General features: G+C 38.7%; 1 pseudogene; it reads right to left on the bottom strand.

Moving 5' to 3' along the window:
- Positions 1-4,928: 4,928 nt before the first annotated feature.
- LOC120856555 lies at positions 4,929-5,478 on the bottom strand (annotated as a pseudogene).
- Positions 5,479-5,849: the final 371 nt, after the last annotated feature.

Genomic DNA, 5,849 nt, shown 5'->3' with positions numbered 1-5,849 from the left:
TTCACCCATGAGAATGTGAGCCACACAGAGGTAGGGATTTTTGTCCATTTGCTTGCTGTGTATCCCCAGGGCCTTACACAGAGTCTGGCAAATATGAGTATCCAATATGTACTCACTGACCAACAAATGAATGAATGAGTGAACTGTAAATTGAAAAACCATCCTTCCAAATGAATTCATTTGTGGGTGTAAGCTAGCACATTCCCTAGAAAGCAGCTTCCTTCATTAAGGGCAGGCTTTAAGGTTCACAGGAGATTTTAGCATCAGCCTAACGATGCTGATTTTCCTTGGAAATTGCTCTCTGCTCCTTTACCCTAGTTTGTCTTCCTCAGCGTTTGTTTTCAGATCAGCATTGGATCTGAAGTTATAGCTTTTTCTCCCCAGAATTCACCTGAGGAAAAATTGTCTTTTCCTTGCATTTGAAGCTTAGCAAATTGAGGAAAACCAATTTAGGCGAATATCTGATGATATTGGGGAAAAAAAAAAAAAAAGACCTGGAAGCTCAAGACAGATGGTGCTGCTCCTGCCTTGGGGATGCTGGGCAGCTTGGGCCCAGCTTGGAGTGGTTCTCCTGGGAAACCGGGACTGGCTGGATTCTCTCCTAACTCAGCAGAAGTGCCAGGGCCATGCCAGTCACAGGGTAACGTGGCTGGGGTGTGGGCCTTACACAGAGAGGGTCTGTAAAATCCTTACTGACTTGAGCCCCATCAGGCATTCTAAGATTTCAGGACTCACCTAAACCTGATTAAATGTGTCCAGAGGGCCCGGGGTTAACACTGAGTTGTTCTTTAAGTATAAGATTATGGTTTCCAATAAAGTGGATTTGTGGTACCTGAGGTGATTTTGTGGAAGAAAAAAAGGAAGATTAAAAAGTCTGTGTCAAAGCAGTATTTTGATTAGACCAGAAGCATAATTTTAAAAAGTGGAAAATAGTAGAGCTGCCATAGGAAATGCGCTTGGGGCCTGCCCTTCCCGGAGGAACGGAGTCGATAAATCATCTCCCGCCAGTCCCAATTTTTCAAGTGTGATGTTTTTGACATTTTCTAGACTTACATATTTAAGTAAAGAATGCACAACCCCATATATTTAAGGTTAATGTTATCGCATTTGTCATCTTTTTTAATTTTGGAAGATATTTCATTTACCCTTGTTAGGTATATATATGATCCTGTGCTTTACTTTTCATGAAGGAAGGAGAGTAAAACAACAAGCTTCTTGGTTTAGGAAGAACTAACTAGTAAATTTTCCTCCAGTTCTCCAGGATCGTGGCAACTGCTTCTTTCCTGACAGTGAACTTTGCATCCCAATCTCCATTAGTCTTAATAGAAGCCAAGCATTCTCTCCCCCTCACTGTGCTATAAGAATCATTTTTCTTGAGTGGAGTGATGGTTATGAAGTCATTTAGGTATTCACAGAAAAAAATGCCTTTTATTGTTGTTTTTTTATTGATTCCAGGAATGTGGCAAAGAGAAACCCTGTTCTGTTTTACCGTAAATACTATTAATCCAGAGATGACTTCTTAGTATACAGCAGTGATTGATTTGAATTTAAATGAGTTGATATTCAGAGTTTTCATCTAAACTCAGATAAAACAACAAAATTATCCAGTGACTCTGGTTACATCTGGAGTTGCTACTTAGATTGCCTACACAGTCTTGTATTTTCAGTACCCAGATTTGAAAAAAAAAAAAAGGATAAGAGCTGATGTATATTAGATCCTGAAAGTATATACTTCACCTCTCCTATTACTGACATTCACTCCTGACTTCATTTCCAAAGAATTTCACCCATTTCTTCCACCAGGTCCAAGATCAATATCTTATTTTAAGTAAAAAGTTTTCACTCAAAATAGGTTGACTTTTGAGTCTGACAAAGTAGAAATCAGAGTTATGGTGCTGTTTTAAGAGAAAAATTGGAGAGGTCTGATTCCCAGTCTACATAATAATTCAACAGAATTTAAGGCTGTCTTTAGCACTTTGCATTAGCAGCAAGTAATTACCTCCAACTAGAATGAAATGAGGGTCAAGAATGGTTTCAAGCAATCAAGTGGAAGTGTTACTTGCTTTATTGAACATGCTAATTCAAAGCTGCACTTGGAAGAGTTAAAGAAGAAAAATGCCTCCAACCCAAATTGCCTTGTGAGCTTTTTTGCAAGAGTGGACCAGAATGGTTTGTGGATGATAAAAAGTTTAAGTTGTTTAGTTTTAATATTTTAAATGACTTTACCTAGGAATTTAAGTGATTTCAGATTTTTCATTTTTGTGTCTAAATTTAATGGTGCATTTGATGTACTTAAGGATAAGCACACATACATTTTTCTGAACATGTTAACAACTATTTTCAAATGGGTGTGCCTATCCCTGAATGGATAGGTTGGTCTCCTACCAAATTACAAAATTAAGTAGATATGAATTAGTGTGTGGAAGTGTTAGTGAATTAAACTTGGGTTCACCTGCCTGCTACCCAGCATAACCAATCGATTGACACAAAGTTGCAGTGAAGGAAAGTACAGTGTCTATTTGCAGTGCACCAAGCAAGGAGAACTGGTAGCTCACGCTCAAAAGACCCAAACTCCCCTGTGGTTTTCAGGGAAGGGTTTTAAAATGCAATATTTGGAGTGAGGGTTGCAGGGTGCATGCATTTCCTTTGATTGGGTGGTGGTGGTTAGGTGACAAGGTGGTATTTCAGGAATCTCAATCATCAACTTTCAGGTTCCAACCAGATTGAGGTCAGTATATAATCACCATCCTGTACCTGGTCAGGGGTCTTTGTTTCTGCATAACAACCCAAAGGTATGCATCTGATTACTGTGTATATTCCTTGAGGAAGACTGTCCTATCACTGAACTATTGTTCAAGCTATCTTTCTTAATTGCTTTTCCTTTGTTTCTGCATATCATCATTTCTCCAATTACTAACCATTTGAGTCTGCTGTTTGAAACTCAAGGAAGGTATAGGAGAGTAGAATCTTTTTCTACAAACAAGAAAAGGTGGGGGATACACAGGGGCTTTTGTACATGGGAGGGACTCACAGAGTCCTGTCCAATTTCAATCTCCCTTTTTCTTTGATGCTTCTCAATCCTGAGGGGAACAGGAGCCAGACAAGAAAGGCAATTAGGTTTTGGATAGAGAGGTTAATCATACTTGTCAGGGGAACTCGGTTTTGGGGGGACCTGATTTCTGAAGTGCTACCTGAGTCCAGTTCTGCTTATGAAATTCTAGGCCTATAGAATATTGATCCAAACTCAGACACAGTTTTGCTTACTCAATTATCCATGATTCTAACCTTGGGGAACAATTAAAATTCATAACTGTATTTATTAGCAACAGAGCTTCCCAGATGCTTAGTAGTAAAGAATTGTCTCCTGCCAATCCAGAAGATAAAGGAGACCTGCATTCATTCCCTGGGTCAGGAAGATCTCCTAGAGAAGGAAATGGCAACCCACTCCAATAGTCTTGCCAGAATAATCCCATGGAGAGAGGAGCCTGGCAGGCTACAGTCCGTGGAGTCACAAAGTGTCGGACATGACTGAACGCGCGCGCGCACACACACACGTTTATTAGCAAGAGAGTAATGAGAGTAAAAATGAAATCGTGTGCAGAATTCCTGAATTTGCCTTTTTAAAATGTAAATTTATTTATTTTATTGGAGGCTAATTACTTTACAATATTGTAGTGCTTTTGCCATATATTGACATGAATCTGCCACAGGTGTACATGTGTTCCCCATCCTGAAACCCCCTCCCACCTCCCTCCTCATCCCATCCCTCTGGGTCATCCCAGTGCATCAGCCCCGAGCACCCTGTCTCACGCATCGAACCTGGACTGGTGATTCATTTCACATATGATAATATACAGGTTTAAGTGCTATTCTCCCAAATCATCCCACGCTCTCCCTCTCCCACAGAGTCCAAAAGACTGTTCTATACATCTGTGTCTCTTTTGCTGTCTCGCATATAGGGTTATCGTTACCATCTTTCTAAATTCCATATATATGCATTAAATACTGTACTGGTGTTTTTCTTTCTGGCTTACTTCACTCTGTATAATAGGCTCCAGTTTCATCCACCTCATTAGAACTGATTCAAATGTATTCTTTTTAATGGCTGAGTAATATTCCACTGTGTATATGTACCACAGCTTTCTTATCTATTCGTCTGCAGCTCAATTCCAGAAAAATGAATTTGCCTTTTTTATTAGACGTTAACTGAAGTTTAGGATGAATAATATTTTATATATCTAGGTTGATTATAATATAAATAATTCTGACTTAGAAACTGTATCTTGTAGCTTTAAAGACATTTTCTCTATCATGTGGCAGGAAATAAGTAGAGATTAAGCTCTCTTAAAATAATTAAAGACAATTTAGATGATACAAACAAACTTTATTTAACACTTCATGAAGCAAGCAGTCTCCTTTTGCCAGGGTCCAGAGAACTTCATAACGGGCTGGAAGGCAGGATGCTTTATAGGATAAAGAATAAGAAATAAAGAAGAGAAAATGAATAAGGAAAAAGGATATACATATAGAATCCTGAATTGGCTTGGCATGTGGGGATTGGTTGACAGGATACACTGTGTTTCTGGTCAAATGAAACTTTTCTCGGGACTTGAAAGTTACCTGTATCAGTTTGCTGACCTGGCATACCAGGCAGGAGTAGCTCCATCTTGAACCTAGACATTTATTTCAATGGCTATTTCAAGTTAACCTGCAACTTTATTTTTTCAAGAAGACAATTAGCTTTTTATTTCAGATGTTGTAGTCTGAAACTCAGGTGGTATTATTTTTGATTGAAAAATATGGTAACCTTATATACTCATTAAATGCTATCTTTCTAAAACATAGCTTGGAAACATGCAGCATGCATGTTTAATCTCAGTACAATGGATTCAAAACCAGGTATGCATGTTACCTGCATCAAGGCTGGATTACAAATTACTATAGTCATCATCATCATCTTCACATTTTGTTTTCAATGCATTTGATGATTCATTGGCAGTATTTTGGTGATGACACCACATTAGTGGTGATAAGAATGTTTTAGGACCCAATTAATGATGGCTTAATTACAACATTCCGAACAACTGCCATTACAGGAATTGATGTTGTACAGCTGGGGACTGTGAAGTGGATATCTGTACTGTGAACCTTTGCCCTGTGAGGGACACTGGAGTCCCTGCTTTAGCTGACACAGACATGATATGTGGGAGTACTTGGTCAGCTCATAACTGAACCAACACTTAACTGAGGAACTATTCTTCTTCTTGCAGAAATAGATGCCTTTTTTGTAGAGACCTAAATCTATAATTTTGAGCAGTCAAGCAATATCTACCAGGTGGCAATCTAGGGCTTTAATATGACTTGGTCAATGGCAAGGGAGTTTGATTTCTTTGCCTTGCAATATCGAATTTAAAAGTCTCTTGGGAGAGGAGAGGTAAATGATTTAATTGGTATCTTCTCTTCCTGCATTTCCTTCATTTATGTCAGCTAAGAACAGGACATGAAGACCCAGAATTAATATGCACATTTGCTTCTCTGTCCATGGGATTTTCCAGGCAAGAATACTGGAGTGGGTTGCCATTTCCTTCTCCAATTCATCAGGTTATGTAATTCAGAAGGAAATAGTGGGGATGAAAAAGTTTCAGTAGGAAAAAAGACAATGAGATGGGAGATAGGATTGTTTTCTTTACTCTGCAGAAGATTTTTTAGTTTGATGTAGTTCCACTTGTCTATTTTCGCTTTTGTTGCCAATGTTTTTGATGTCAGGTCTGTGAAATCACTGCCAAGATCAATGTCATGAAGCATTTCCCCTGTTTTCTTAAGGAAAATTAGCAATTTTAAATGAGAGA

The sequence above is a fragment of the Oryx dammah genome, unplaced genomic scaffold, assembly GCF_014754425.2.
Source record: "Oryx dammah isolate SB20612 unplaced genomic scaffold, SCBI_Odam_1.1 HiC_scaffold_28, whole genome shotgun sequence".
NCBI lineage: Eukaryota > Metazoa > Chordata > Mammalia > Artiodactyla > Bovidae > Oryx > Oryx dammah.
The sequence above is the reverse complement of the archived record's forward strand: the minus strand, read 5'-3'. Positions and strand labels throughout refer to the sequence as shown.